The sequence below is a fragment of the Homalodisca vitripennis genome, chromosome 5, assembly GCF_021130785.1.
Source record: "Homalodisca vitripennis isolate AUS2020 chromosome 5, UT_GWSS_2.1, whole genome shotgun sequence".
Taxonomy (NCBI): domain Eukaryota; kingdom Metazoa; phylum Arthropoda; class Insecta; order Hemiptera; family Cicadellidae; genus Homalodisca; species Homalodisca vitripennis.
The window spans coordinates 64,160,680-64,178,486 of NC_060211.1; the positions used below are offsets into that span (position 1 = coordinate 64,160,680).

At 29.5% G+C, this 17,807-nt stretch overlaps 1 non-coding gene across 1 annotated transcript; it reads right to left on the reverse strand.

Annotated features, from left to right (window-relative positions):
• Window positions 1-2,051: 2,051 nt before the first annotated feature.
• On the reverse strand, window positions 2,052-2,122 carry Trnaa-ggc. Its single transcript has one exon. It is a non-coding gene; the product is annotated as a tRNA-Ala (tRNA).
• Between the last annotated feature and the right edge of the window lie 15,685 nt (window positions 2,123-17,807).

The window sequence follows — 17,807 nt, forward strand, 5'->3', positions numbered from 1 at the left end:
TGTAATTACTATAAGAATTACAAAATATTACATATTAAAACATATTAGATAGAATATTTTAATATGTCTGATTACCAGCCGATAAATGGCGATATAAATATTCAATGTAACAGGAAAGTATGATGTTTAGCGTAGCTTGATCACAATTATGGTATTTTTTTTTAATTATGTTATGTTATTAAGTAACATATTCTATCAATATGTATGTATACGGTTACGTTACAAAATTGTGTTTTAATTTATGACGTGTTATCATTTAGCCTTAATCGCAAAGTAGAATCGTATTAAAGGGCATTTTTAAGCAGTTTAAGGGCAAAACATTTCTCTGCTATATCAGGAAGTTAGTATTTTTAGCAGTGAACATTATCAAACTTATGAAAAATTAGGTATTACCGTACATTGAAATAACATGTATCTATTATTAAAAAGAAGATTGTAATTTGTGTTACATTAAAATTTACAAACTATTACAGGTTTGAACATATTAGATAGTATTTTGTAAATAAATGCCTGATTTCAAGGCGATAAAGGGCAAAATAAAAATTCGCTGTATCAGCAAACTATGATGTTTAGCAGTTATCTTAATCGAATTTATATTATTTTTAATTATATTATGCTAATAAATAATAATATTATATCTTTATGTATCAAATCATTTTGTTTTAAGTTATAAAGTTTTAAGTTATGATTTAGCCCGCATTACAAAGTATGATCATAATAAAAGGTATTTTTAGGCAGTTAAGGACGAAATATTTCTCTACTATATCACGAAGGTAGAAAGTAAAAAGCGTGGGGTGCTTGATATATTTAAATATTACAATCATTCTATCGGTAATTATCTTTGATAGGAGACTTATGAAACGTAGTAAAATGCAACCCATACTTTTTACTCTGAATTAATTTATTCTTTTAATAACTTAGACTTTATTATAATTTAATTTTGAGGTGACTATGAATGATTGTTTTGCCTTCTACTACCATAACATAAACTCTTCGCAATGTTTTAGTTTTGTTTTTAGTTTTTTAAACTATTATTTATTTTTTAATTTTTTAGTTTGATGTATCAATTAGTTTCTTGTGGAAATGTGGTATTTATTACGAATCATTCCGCAATCTAATCATTTCATTTAAAGCTTCACTATTGCATGGGATATTTCCTGTTAACTTAGAGCAATCAAGTTTTTCAATCCCAATACCGTCTAACGATCTTACACGACTAAGTGCTACATAGGCTTGTCCAACAGCAAACAATCGCGAGCCTAGATCAAGGATGTCGGGTTGGACAGGTTTTTGCCCGCTTGGTGCGTTTCTGTCTTCGAAGCCCCATTAAAGGTTCTGTCCTATTAATAGCTACCAACGAGGAAATAGCAACCTCCATCGCCTCAATGACTCCTCGAGCTTGCACTTAAGATGTCTGCTCTGATCCCTGGAGACTCGGAGCTTCGCAGTTCTCTTTAGATTAATTATTGTCGTAAAAATCGAAGGCTGGTATCTAAGCTACCAGGGAACTGTGGCTGTTTGAAAACACCTTTGCCGGACTTGAGGGTTAGGTATGTGAAGCATTTAATATAAACGTAATGTTGGCTAGTATATATTATTTATCATTCTTACTGAGCTTAAGAATTAATTATTATTAAAGCTATTACTTATTTGAGATATACTACTATAAAATATTACACCATTTAAACTAAGTTGAATTTTTCGTATCGTAAATCATTTTATATTTTCATCATATAATTGCTATATTGTGATATATATATATATGATTTCAATAAACATTGAATCGCAAAAAGTACTTGCTCCGCCGGGACTCGAACCCGGATCTCTTACTTGCTGGGTGAATGTGCTACCATTACACCACAGAACCCTCACTTTTTTCCGATTCAATTATTTTGTACTTGGCCGTATCTGTCACATATGCGTTTTAAATAAGCAAACTAACATATGATCGGAAGACATAATACCTGTCAAAATGACTTTTATTAACATTAAATAGTATAAATGTCAATAGCCTAATTCCATTTCAATAAACATTCAATCGCAAAAAGTACTTGCTCCGCCGGGACTCGAACCCGGATCTCTCACTTGCCGGGTGAATGTGCTACCACTACACCACAGAGCACTCACTTTTTCTTTATATATATATATATATATATATATACACACATACACATACACATACATAATAAAATTAATGGTTATTGTTGTTAAGACTTGAATATACCCATATTATGGTACTTTTATTATTTTAATTTATTAGCTATCTTCGGTAATGTGTAAAATAATTAAACTGTATTTGTTCAACTTTATTTTATAGTAAATAAAATTGAAAATCCAAAGAAAAATTTGGAATATTTTTGAAATGGAATTAGTTAAAAAACACTAAAGGCTTTGTATGATAAAATTACTTACGCATGTTTCTGTAAAGCAACAACCTTAATTAGTATTAAGTATCCTATACTAAACAAAGGACATGCATGTATCGTGTACTTAGAGATCTGGCTGTCAAGGAAACCACTGGAAATGGCAGAGACTGGATGACTACTATGATATAACTATATTAAGAGAGTCAAGCAAATCCGAGAATACTGAATGGAGACTTTAGCTTAGATCGCGCGCTAGCTCTATCTCAGAGGATCTATAAAATAATTTATTAATCCTGACGGTCTTTTCACATTAATCAGACTTGTGGAAATTGGTGAAAATTATGCTCAAAGATTCCGTTACATAGATACAACCGAAGCTTATAAAAGCGTGTTAAAAATTAGTTAATACAGTATATTAGAATAACATGTAACTATTGATAAAAGATGCTTGTAATTTATATTACATTACAATAATTTACATATTTGAACATATTACATAGTATTTTTGTAATTTTTAGCCGATAAAGGGCGAAATTAATATCTACCGTAATAGGAAATTATAATGAATATCAGTTAGCTTGATCAAATTTATGGCAATTTTAATTTTATTTTGTTACATAACTGATTACATCTCTATGTTTGAATATTTTATTTTACAAAATTGTGGATTATGTTATACAAATGTTACGATTAAGCCTAAATTACAATGTATAATCGTAATAAAGGGCATTTGTAAGCAATTTAATAGCGAAAAATATATCTGCTGCATCAGGGAGGCAAAATGTTTAGCAGTCTACATTATCAAACCTATGATTAATTATGTAATAAATTGTTTTAGAATAAGTATTACAAATCAATACCTTGCAATTTGTATTAAATTAAAATTTTAAAATTATTACATTTTAAAACATATTAGATAGTATTTTGTAATAAATGTATGATTTCAAGCCGAAAAAGAGCGAAATAAATATCCTCCGTATCACGAAGGTATAAGTATAACGGTATATTAGAATAACATGTAACTAATAATAAAAAGACAGCTTGTAGTTTATATTTCATTAAAATTTACATAATATTTCAAATTTAAACATATTTGATAGTATTTTTGTAAAAAATTTCTGAATTCAAGCCGATAAAGGCCCAAATTATATTCACTGTATTATGAATGTAGCATGATTAGCAGTTAACATTATCAATCTTATGAAAAATTAGGTAATACAGTAATATATTAGATTAAAATGTACCAAATTAATACGCTGTAAGTCAGCTAGAAGGTCGCTACGCTCATGAGGTAAGGGATATAATTAAAGCTCCTCCTGTAGCCAACCCTTACACGCGTCTCAAAACCGAACTTATCCAAAGGCTCTCTCTCAGTACCAATCAACGACTAAAACAAATTCTGACGGAGGAAGAAATGGGATCTCGTAAACCATCTCAATTCCTTCGTCATCTACTATCACTTTCCGGTAACATTCCAGTACATGAGGATCTTATTCGTCAACTATGGATCACTCGCCTACCATGCCAAGTCCAAGCAATACTGCAGGCACAACCTCAAGAACAGTCACTAGAGCAACTAGCTCATGTTGCTGACAAGATATTTGAGGTAAGCCCATCATCCCTTTGAGTACAGTTCAAAGCACCGCAACTCCGAATGTAAGTGTATTTACTTTGCCATCTACAGTGTGTTCTCTCTCAACCGTAAAACTGTAAATATTGACTCAGAACTCACCTTGGTCATAAAGGAATTGACGGATAGGATTTCTCAGATCGAGACAGCACTCTCAGCTCATCATCCTTGATCTCGCTCAGACTTACACGGCCAGGATGGTTCTAAATCATTATCTAGCTCCTCCGATATATGTTGGTTTCATTTTAAATATGGTAAAAAAGCTAATAAATGTATCAAGCCATGTAAATTTTCTTTAAACTCCAACAGCAGTCAATAATGGCGTCTACTGGCTGCTCAACTGGAGGACGACGCCTTCTCTCATCAGTGACCGGGTTACTGGTACTAAATTTCTCATAGACACTGGTTCTCTGATCTCTGCTGCTACCCACGTCACCTACTACAAAACAGACCACAACGCGTGGACTACCACTTGGTTGCAGCGAACTCATCACAAATTCACACCTACGGTTTTATAAATTTTGGTCTAAATCTAGGTTTGCGACGCATCTTTGCATGGAAATTCATCATCGCTGATGTCACCATGACCATGCCCATCATTGGATCTGATTTTCTTGCTCACTATGGACTTCTTCCTGACTGTCGCAATCAACGCTTGATTGATTCAACAACTAATTTAACAGTAAGATGTCAAACTTCTGATGCCTCTGTTCCTAGTGTGAAGACCCTCACCGAGTCCTCTCTATTCCACGCTGTGCTTGCTGAGTTTCCTACCCTCACTCGTCCGGCTGGAACACCTCGTGAGGTGAAGCATAATACGTTACACTTCATCAAGACGACGCCTGGCCCTCCAATCTCTTGCCGACCTCGCCGTCTTGCACCTGATCGCCTTAAAATCGCCAAAGCCGAATTCGATAGTATGGTCCAAGAAGGGACTGCCCGACGCTCTGATGGACCTTGGTCGTCTCCTCTGCACTTAGTTCCTAAGAAGGACTGATGGATGGCGACCGTGTGGTGACTACCGTGCTCTAAACGCTAGAACCATTCCTGACAGCTATCCGGTACGTCACATTCATGACTTCAATCATCAAATTCGTGGGTGCATAACATTTTCGGTCGTTTGATCTAGTAAAAGCTTACACCCAAATACCAGTAAACCCTGACGACATCCCTAAGACGGCCATAACCACACCTTTCGGTTTGTTCGAATTTCCCTTCATGGGGCTAGGACTCAGAAATGCTGGACAGACATTTCAGAGATTTATCGACGAAGTGGTTTCAGGACTTGATTTTTGTTTCCCATACATTGATGACATACTTATTTTCTCACAAACATCCGAACAACATCAAGATCACGTCGGGGTCACCAATATAGGGGATGATATGTTACTAAATAATTCCCTAATTAAGAAATTAAAGATATGTAATTAGTCAAAATAATAGTATTGTATTTACAGAGAGAAGATGATAACTAACTTTATAATAATGACCAAAACAAAACAGGTGGTCTATATCTTTTACAATACTAAAATAAATTATATTTTTAAATCAGCTGACCAGCTGACACTACACACTGTATTAGGAAAGTAGGATGTTTAGCAGTTAACATTATCAAATTTATGAAAGGTTAGGTAATACATTATATTAGAATATCATGTAACTATTAATAAAAGACAACTTGTAATTTATATTACATTAAAAATTTACAAATTATAACATATTTTGAACATATTACATAATATTTTTTTTGTAAATGTCTGATTTGAAGTCGATAAAACGGCAAAATAATGGTCCACTGTATTAGGAAAGTATGATGTATAGCAGTTAGCTTGATCAATTGTATTATGTTTTTAAATATATTTTATTCTGTAACTGATTATATCTCCATGTTTGCATATTTTTTTTACAAAATTTTGTATTTCAGTTATTAAATTTTATTTAGCATAAATTACAAAGTATAATCGTATTAGAGGGCCATTTTATGCAGTTTAAGGACAAAAATGTCTCTGCTATATCAGGGAGGCAGAATGTTTAGCAGTCAACATAAGCAAAATTATGAAAAATTAAGTATTACAGTATATTAGTATAACATATAAATATTATTTAAAGTCAGGTTACAATGTTAATTACGTTAAAATTTACATAATATTACAAATTTCAACATATTAGATAGTATTTTTGTAATAAATTTCTGATTTCAAGCCGATAAAGGGCGAAATTAATATCCACTGAATCAGGAAGGTAAAATGTTTAGCAGTTAACATTATCAATCTTATAAAAATTCTTTATTAACGTATATTAGAATAACATGTAAATAATATCAAAAGACAGCTTATAATTTATTTTAATTTGAAATTTACATATTTTTACATATTTGAAATATAACATAGTATTTTTTTAATTAAAGTCTGATTTCAACGCCATAAAGGGCGAAATTAATATCCGCTGTATTAGGAAAGTAGAATGTTTAGCAGTTAACATTATTAAATTTATGAAAGATTAGGTAATACATTATATTAGAATATCATGTAACTATTAATAAAAGACAACTTGTAATTTATATTACATTAAAATTTACAAATTATAACATATTTGAACATATTACGTAATATTTTTTTTTGTAAATGTCTGATTTGAAGTCGATAAAACGCCAAAATAATGGTCCACTGTATTAGGAAAGTATGATGTATAGCAGTTAGCTTGATCAATTGTATGATATGTTTAAATATATTTTGTTCTGTAACTGATTATATCTCCATGTTTGCATATTTTTTTACAAAATTTTGTATTCAGTTATTAAATTTTATTTAGCATAAATTACAAAGTATAATCGTATTAGAGGGCCATTTTATGCAGTTTAGGGCAAAAAATGTCTCTGCTATATCAGGGAGGCAGAATGTTTAGCAGTCTACATTATCAAACCCATGAAAACTTACGTAATAGCGTGTTATAAAATAACATGTCACTAGTTTAAACATAGCTTGCAATTTTTATTGCATTAAAATTTAAAAACTATTACATATTTAAAAATATTAGATAGTACTTTTGTAATTAATGTCTGATTTTAAGACGATAAAGAGCGACATAAAAAATTCACCGTATCAGGAAGGTAGAATGTTTAGCAGTTACCATTATCAATCTTTAGAAATATTTGTTAATACAGTATATAAGAATAACATGTAACTATTAACATATGACAACTAGTAATTTATATTCAAATAAAAATTTACAAATTTTTACATATTTAAACATATTCCATAGAGTTTTTGAAATAAATGCATAATTTCAAGCCGATAAAGGCCGTAAATTATATATAGTGTATGAGGAAAGTAGAATGTTTAGCAGTTACCATTATCAATCTTATGAAAAATTAGGTAATAAAGTACATTATAATATCATGTAACTATTAATAAAAGACAACTTGTAATTTATATTCCATTAAAATTTACAAATTATTACATATTTAAACATATTACACAGTGTTTTTTAATAAATGTATGATTTTAACCGGATAAATGGCGTAATTTATATCCACTTCATTAGGAAAGTAGAATGTTTAGCAGTGCAAATTATCAATCTTATCAAACATTAGGTAATACTGTATAATAAAATATCATGTAACTATCAATAAAAGACAACTTGTAATTTATATTACATTACAATTTACAAATTATTACATATTTAAACAAATTACATTCCGGTTGTGTTTTTGTAATAAATGTCTGATTTCAAACCGAAAAAGGGCGAAAATATTATCCACTGTATTAGGAAAGTATGATGTATAGCAGTTTAGCTTGATCAAAATTATGGTAATTTTTAATTATATTTTGTTCTCTAACTGATTATATCTCTATGTTTGCATATTTTCTATTACAAAATTTTGTATTCAGTTATTAAATTTTATTTAGCATAAATTACAAAGTATAATCGTATTAGAGGGCTATTTTATGCAGTTTAAGGACAAATAATGTCTCTGCTATATCAGGGAGGCAGAATGTTTAGCAGTCAACATAAGATAAAACTATGAATAATTAAGTATTACAGTATATTAGTATAACATGTAAATATTATGTAAAGTCAGGTTACAATGTTAATTACGTTAAAATTTACATAATATTACAAATTTCAACATATTAGATAGTATTTTTGTAATAAATTTCTGATTTCAAGCCGATAAAGGGCGAAATTAATATCCACTGAATCAGGAAGGTAGAATGTTTAGCAGTTAACATTATCAATCTTATAAAAAATTCTTTAATAACGTATATTAGAATAACATGTAAATAATATCAAAAGACAGCTTGTAATTTATATTAAATTGAAATTTACATATTATTACAAATTTGAAAATAAAGCATAGTATTTTTGTAATTAAAGTCTGATTTCAAGGCGATAAAGGGCGAAATTAATATCCACTGTATTAGGAAAGTAGAATGTTCAGCAGTTAACCTTATCAAATTTATGAAAGGTTAGGTAATACAGTATATTAGAATATCATGTAACTATAATAAAAGACAACTTGTAATTTACATTACATTAAAATTTACAAATTATAACATATTTCAACATATTACATAATATTTTTTTTTGTAAATGTCTAATTTGAAGTCGATAAAACTGCAAAATAATGGTCCACTGTATTAGGAAAGTATGATGTAAAGCAATTACCTTGATCAATTTTATGGTATTTTTAACTGTATTTTGTTCTATAACTGATTATATCTCTATGTTTGAATATTTTCTTTTTTACAAAATTGTAAATTAAGTTATTAAATTTTATGATTTAGACTAAATTACAAAGTACAATTGTAATAAAGAGAAATTTTAAGCAGTTTAAGAGCAAAAAATGTCTTTGCTGTATTAGGGAGGCAGAATGTATAGCAGTCTACCTTATCAAACCCATGAAAACTTACGTAATAGCGTGTTATAAAATAACATGTAACTAGTACTATCAATCTTTTGAAAAATTTGTTAATACATTATATTACAATATCATGTAACTATTAATAAAAGACATCTTGTAATTTATATTACATTAAAATTTACAAATTATAACATATTTGAACATATTACATAATATTTTTTTGTAAATGTCTGATTTGAAGTCGATAAAACTGCAAAATAATGGTCCACTGTATTAGGAAAGTATGATGTATAACAGTTAGCTTGATCAATTGTGTGGTATTTTTAACTATATTTTGTTCTATAACTAATTATATCTCTATGTAGTAAATGGAATTTTTAAGCAACTTAATCTTGGGAAAAATAGTTATTAAATTTTATTATTTAGCCTACATTACAATTGTATTGAAGGGTTTTTTTAAGCAGTTTAAGTGCAAAAAAGTCTCTGCTGTATCAGGGAGGCAGAATGTTTAGCAGTCTACATTATCATATCTATGAAATCTTACGTAATAACGTGTTATAGAATAACATGTAACTATTAATAAACGATAGCTTGCAATATGTATTACACTAAAATTTAAAAATTATTACATATTTAAACATATTAGATAGTATTTTTGTAAGTAATGTTTGATTTCAAGCCAATAAGGGGAGACATAAATATCCACTGTGTCAGGAATGTAGAATGTTTGGCAGTTAACATTATCAATCTTATAAAATATAGTTGATACAGTATATTAGAATAACATGTAAATATAATAAAAGACAGCTTGTAATTTATATTACATTACAATTTACATATTATTACATATTTGAAAATATTACATTCTTATATTGCTCTTCTGTCTATTTTATAAATCAAATTATGAACTGTCACAGCATTAAAAACTATCTAAGCAAGTCCATAAACAAGAATATCTCGACTCTTATGAATCATTATACATAAAATAATAAAGATAAAATATTAAACAATGATTTTGAACCGACTCTAAATTTACCCTTCCTTTGAAATATTACAGAATGTTTTTGACCCAAACTTTTATACATAAATTAATATTTATTATATTTTAATTTTAATAAAAAAAATCTTGTAATAAGCTTTATTCAGCTAATAATTATTTTAAAAATGTAAAATATTTATACTATTCAAATTGTTTTTTCACACCTGATGATGGCACCTGTGATGTTGAAAGGCCTCGTGTATTAAAATAAAATCATGGGATAATTGTGACTTTTCTCTCATCAATTAAAAGAAAATCGTATTCCAGATTTTATATTATTTACTGTACTTGTAATAAATAAACTTTATGAACCCTTTACTCTAAAAAGGTAAGAAATGTTTATTCCTAGAATTTTATATTATTCAATAAACAAATCACTTAGTTTTTAATGTTTGATACAAATTTTAATATAAAAACATTGACCAAATTTCTTTCAATTTTTGTTTATTTATAGCATCCTTATTCACATGGCATATAAATAATATTTTACTAATCTATTTAAGAGGAAGTAAAAAGTAATGAATTTTTTATATCATGGGTATGGTGAAAAGGTTGGAGGAATGCGAATATTATGTTTAGCTCCACATCACATTCCAATTAGTGCAACGTCTGAAATCTTAAACCGTCACAGAATTTATTTATATAATCTAGAGCAAACGATTGTGTGGAAAGATCCAAAAATTTCAACGATCGTGACATTTAATACGCTGCACCAAGTAGTAAGTGATCTGGAGCCAAACTAAAAATTCGCATTAAAGCAATTAATTGCCATTTTAGAGTAATAATATAAATTTCGTAAAATTACATAAATTCGATAAATAACAATAATATAAAGTCGCAAGATTTGTGGTGCATAGAAATTATTTATGGATAAAATTATTTGCTTTTCGTAGCTGTTGGCTACGTGAGGGGTTGTGAAAATTTAATTTCTCTCTGTATGATACCTTCTCTGTCCACACGATACCTTCCTGAACGACGATGATAGCCAACGTTGAGTTGGAATATGGTGCATTCCAATCACTCCATGAGATTTGGCTGATTTATTTCCAATTACTTTTGTATTGATCTTATAGGTAACGATCATCGCAACGAGAAGATCTTAATACAAACAAATATTATAAAAAACTGATTACTGAAATTTAATTTTTAACATATATAATGCAATTAATTTGTTCGATTGATTGATAAAACATTAGATAACATCTTTTTGGACCTTTAATATATCGTTGTATTGGATGGTGAATTTCTTCCCACCGAATTTAGCTGATCTTTAGTATAGCCAATAGCTATGATATCAATAGCGTATTGTGATATTGCAAGAACTATTTGAGACATAAAGTCGAAATATTTTATATTTTGATTAGATATCAATAGGGGTTCTAGTAAACTAAAGTGTGTATGTTTTCAGTTATATATCTTAAGAATAAAGTTTTCTATGGATTCAATGAATGTTTAACAAAAATATGAATGTATCTTGTTGTATCATCAAATCATTTAAGCTTTGCATCACAATTCTTTCTGCATAGACAAAAATGAGTTCGATGATCATGCATGTCAAATCCATAGGTTTAGAGTGGGCGTCATCGAAGCCCATCACTAGGCTGAGGAAAATATTTCATAGTCTGCATGAGAATTACAGATATCTCTTTCCTGTTTAATTGCCTGTCTATATACAGTAAATCTCAAGAATGACATGAATAATTATAGACTATATTTGTGTATTTAGCTTCAGTGAAGCCTGTCATACAACATGTGGTGTGGCGAACTACAGTAGAAATCTTGCAGCATGATCGTAAAGGATAATATATAGTTTAATTGTCATGAATTATTTTTATTCAGTCTAGTGGATAATCACTAAGACAATCCACTACAATCCGTCAATCTTCATTCTTTCACAAAACAAACCACGGAATAAATTCAAAGGTAAAGTTCCAAAATTGTCACCAAGCTTTTCACAATGCACCAAACGTTATCAGTGAGGCTGTATAAAACTCAGACATTACTGTTTTACTCTATTTAGAAATATTTCTACACAGAGGGTTTTATATCAAGGAAATTTAATAAAAATACTACATAATTCACAATGTACAGTTTGTCTTAATACAAAATACACAACTGTTTAAGTTTTAAATAGAAATGTTTGTTTCTGTAGCAAATCTGTCATAATGTCCGGACTTTGAAAATGTAATATTAAAAATACTCTAATGTACTTATTAAAGCTAACACAAAACGGAGTAGTTTAAGTATAGAAACCTTTTTATTATTTTATACTTTGCGCCAGACACAGTGACTTTTTATTTTTAAATGGGCTACCCCTGTGATCTTGGAAAATATATCTGGAAGCAAACTTTAAATTGGGAACCTGTACTTGATTGTAGAGAAATTTAAAATACGTTATTAAGTTTTATAAAATTGATGTCTTTTTGAAATATGATAGTCTACTTATTTATTTTTGCATTTTATAATTTTCCTTTGTTTATAAAGATTGTAAAATGTCCATTAAAATGTATAATAATTTGAAACGCAACCATTTAGCAGCTGTAAGTAGTAGATAAGAAGCTTTAATTGAACAAAGCGTAAGTTCTATTCAGGCACTTAGAACAAACGGAACGCTCTTAGCAGGAATAAACCTCCTTTCCAATTGAAACATTTATGAATATCTTTAAAATAAGTGAACATTCCTAATCGTTGATGTTGGATGTACAGTTAAGAATATTGAAACGGACTTCTACTCTAAGGATATTTTATCAGTTTAAACACTGTAAGGAATTTGAACATTTTGAGCTTTCATATCCCCGATATTAAAGCAAATACAAAACATAGCCACGCATTAACTATTTAAACAACATTTTTCATAAAAAAATAATGTAAAGATAGTTCCATCGTAAAAACAAATTTGATTCATATATTGGAAAAAATAGTGGAAGCTTTTAAAAGTTTGACGTATATACTATGTAATTTTAAATATTCCTAAAATCAAGAACAGGTTCCCCATATAAATTATGTTCTCACAACTATAGTTTCCAGGATCACATTTTCGAGTCATTTAAAAACCATATTTTACATGACCCTGCCGTAGCAAGTACTTTATTGAAATTTATATATATATATATTAGAGCCAACACAAACCTCAAGAATTTTGAGCATTGGTAAGCTGTCTCAAATAATGATTTACAACGTTGTTGACGAAAGATTTAAATAACGATATCCTTTATTTTAAATCTCGTGCATTTTAATAAATGCATATAATAATATGTTTTTTTACTTAAAATGCTGATAGAAATTATCAACTAACCGTTTTAGAATTTTGCAATGCACCTCAAAGGCTTGCTAACATCCTGTAACTTGATTCTCCTTAGTTTTTTTCCCATGCATCTGTAAAAACTTTGCCATAATATGTAAAAACTACAAATGGATAATTTGAATAATAAATTAATATAACTGTTGCGAGTTGCGTTTCCTATCATGTGAAGAAGGAAAAAGAACACATTGTACTTTGCCTCCGAAAACTCGAACAAATTTGTCTTACCAATCAACCGACAGTCAACAGACTACCTGAATGTATCTTAATATACAAAATAAAATAGCTTGCTAATACATTTTATAGAATTTTAATATTTCCTATAGTGAAATGTAACACGCAGGATCTGATCACCAAGTATTTCTTGTTTAATAATACTGTCTTGTTTCTATCGTAAATTTTGATACACAAATAAAGTTTAGTGTAGCATAAAATCCACATCTTATCTATGTAATATGTATGTACACATGTAACATATCAATAGGAGAGATGAGCCAAGAGCACTCCATGTTTATCTGACTCTGGGGAGGTTGTTACTGCAGTCGGTCTGAAGATAGCGCTACTCTACAGCTGATTGCTTGTTTTTGAATCTGGTACTCATCTACTGGACAATTTATTTTAACTATCGAATATTTCAGTGTTTTTCATTTAACTGGGACCTATATAATATGGTCTTCATATGACATAATATATAGAAGTTATACATTAAATCAAGTTTAAGACCTGCCTGTAGTATAACAAACCTCGTGTATTTAATCATAGTTTCCATAAATTTTTTGGACCGTAGCATTATAGAAACACTATACATTTTTTTATTACATCGATTAAGAATAAAACATTTTGGATATTTTCTGAATAACCTTTAAAGATATTGAAAAATCTAATAGTTGCCCATAAATAATGTCTCAGATATACACTTCTTATAACACTACCATGAAAAAAGTGTGTGAGATGACCGTCAAAAAAAAAAGCCGGCTCTAATAATTTCTTTATATCTGTATATGTGGGTAATAGGCAGGGAATAATCCGGTTTATCTCTTTTTTTGCTTGTAACCTCCACATGGAGAGAGCGAACTAATCAACCTTAAATAACATTTAGAAGCCTGATTATGTTGATGTTCTAGCATGGTTTATCGGATGCCTCGATAGACCTTACTATTGTTCCCTTCGGAGACGAGACATGAAAACCGGTTAATTTATAAACCGTATTGTGAGACTAGAGGATGCCTACAGCAAGGTAACATCAAAGATGTTAACATTTATTTCTAAGATTAGTCTGCCTCAATTATCGCTTATCTAAATATATTAATTAAACTTGTTTCTAATTCTAAACATAATTATAGTTTCTACAGCAGTAACGAATCTGAGGACCCAAAACAAGCGCCACCGTAATCACAATTTACGTACGGCAAATTTCCGGGTAGTTCCGTGCACAAATTATAAGCATTCGTGAAGTACCTTCTACCGTAAAGGGTATATGGGAATGTATTAACATTAAAGTGAATAATAACAATAATAAATAAATTAGTATTTAAATAAACATACCACCATTTGTAGAAGACAATTATAAATTAAATTAATAACTTAATTAACATTACACCTATTGTAAATAAAGAATATAATAAAATGAAATTGCGTTGGAATACATTTTCTCGATTTCTCGTAAACTGAAATACTTAACAATATTAATCTAAAACAATTTTTATATAAATGCAATGTGAATATAAAATATGCGAAGTTTACTTGTTATTGCCCTATCTGCAAGTAATGTAAATTTATTTTTTCAAGGTTTGTTTTCGTCTAGATATTCATAACAGTACAACAGTACAATACAACAGTAAAATAATCATAATCCTTATAGAATTCCTTAAAACGATATTTCATTATTTAAGTGGTAATAATATGGTACTCCATTTTTATTCATATTGATCAACTAATTATTAATAACATATCCATACACTTGTTTTATAAGTAGAACTTAAACTACAAGAAGCATTTACACTCAACTATATTGGAGTAACTGTATTTGAAAAAACAGAAGTGGTCGAGATTTAGCTTTACAAAGGCAATACATTAAGGTAAAGTTGTGTCCATTGTATTGTGCAGGAACTGAGTGACTTTACCTACAACTTTTGTTTTTTTATTTTTCTATGGCTGTTTTGTCAAAGACTAACAGAGGTCTTTGTTATTCACTATTATAAGGATTGGTTTATAATTGTAGTTGCATTATTTAATCAGCCCCAAAGTCTGGAACTCAGTATAACAATATCTTTATTTTTGTATTGCGTATAATACAAAACATTCAATGGTTTTTCTATTCATATTATATAATTTTATTCAGTACTTTGCCGTAAGTTGCATTAAAGTACTACTGAAACAGTAAAGATAAAATAATTGTGTACAAAACCTTTAAAAATGTATGAGAGCAAAAATGTGTTGTAACAACAAAAAACATTTATGAAATGGTTCTCAGATGAGTGCATTTAATTAACTAGTACGAATTGATCAATTTGGGTTACTATATTTATAAACATCTAGTTAAGGCAAAATAAATCAAACAAAATTGATATCCCACACCATCCTAAATTTTTTATTTTTTACAGTAGTGTTTAACCATGATAATAATTATTTCTTCAACCCTAAAACAGTAAGTAACACGGATATTGAACTATGTTATGTGATTAGGGTATAATAAAGATCTAAAATTTAATTCTATATTGTTTTATAGACTTGGTTACACATTATTATTATCTTTTCTTAACATATAACTGTTTATTTTTCAACGCCTTGTGTTTTATGTTACGAGTCTGGTCCATTAATGTCAGTACGACCATGGATGGCTGTTTATGGGTATTTTATTTTATATTTATTTATTTGTTTTTTAAGGAGAAGCCGATCCCATTTTATGCCTTATTCTGCCCGTCCTAATGGGCCACTGGCCTGTGCAAGGATCTTATCAAAAAGAATAAGAGGAAGAGTCGGTACAGTACAAGGTCGATGGTACTGATAAAAAGTGCAATGGTCCCAGACAGGAGTCGAACCTGCGCTATCTCTAACTCAGACTCAAATTCCAACGTCTTAGACCACTCGGTCATCGGCACTCCAAATCAAATCCGGTATTTCAATATTAACAAATAAAAACCCCAAAACTGTTTATATAAGATTGTAAGTGTAATTATTAAGAATGTAATTGTTAATTTAATGCTTTTAAACAAATAAAACTCATACTAAATGTTTAGCTCGCTATTACAAACATTCAGGAATTTAAGGCTGAAGTGTTACTCTTGTAGTGTCACGGTTTTTGGTGGCTGCATTTGCTCTTTTGTGCGCTACTATGCTGAAGTGGGCAATGCAGGCTGCAGGCTTGGACGGGTTACTTAATTAGTAAACAAATTTATTCCACTTTAAATACTTAAATAGAATGACAATATTACCGACTTATTGCCACAATTTGGAATGGATTTCAACGCGAATAAATGCGAATAATAGGCTCAACAATATTTATTTTATTACACAGAAAATCCACTCTTTAGTCAATTTCATCAAGTTTTGACTCTACTTGCAGTGACATGAAAAGAACCTTTCTTTCAATGTTATCAAGAATATACTCATACATTAACTAATAATACAAGTCAATGTTCACAAACCGATTATGTGAAATTAAACTAATCCCCTCATACACTTTGTATTATATCGAGACAACTATACAAGAAATCAATATGTAAAAAATGGAAAGTTTTTATAAAAATATTTGTTACTATAAAATACTTTATAGATCACTCAACATAATATTACTGGAGAGTGGTTTTCATAACTATTAGCTGAAGTTTTTAATCTTCTCTATTGGCTGTTATTTTACTACCGACAGCTAACCAAATCTATACTAAGACAAGGTTAGAGAATTAATAATAAGCTATACTAATGCCGAGCACATTGGTGATCAATCTGATGCAATGACACTAACAAAATGACAGACAAGTCACAACATCAAGTAAGAAATCTCGGTTTACCCAACAACTGTAAGGATAGAGATGGCTCAATAAAAGAGATTGACATGTTAATGGTCAGTTGTCACGCTTTGTACTGGGCCTCTCTGCTACTTAAATGGTTAATTCATTTACAACTATACCGAGTGTCTTAATAGTCCCACCTCCTCCTCTTCCATATTAACCTTTTTATGAATATAGAAGAAGTGATTTCCTTGAGGAATGTTTATATGAATAACTGAGGAGTTCTTATGTTTAAAAAATTTTGACTACCACCCCAATCCTAATTGGGATAGTATGGGGGCAAGTAAAAATTTTCAAATAGGAACCCCTATCAAGTGACATATAATTTTAAACGTATCATAAAATTAAGAATAATTTTTAAAAAACTAGAGGCCTCTAATGTGACTCTATCAGATTCGGTGTCTAATTATAGTTTGAATTTCTTTTAAACCCTAATACCTGTAAATAATGTTCTAACGAAACGAAATGATAAAAATCTTGAAATCAGATGCTCTAAATGGCTGCCATGTACTCCTTTACAAAAATAAAGCCTGATTCAATAGCATTCAAAGAAAATAAATATTGATCTAGAGTACCCCAGAGGTCATTGCAGTGATA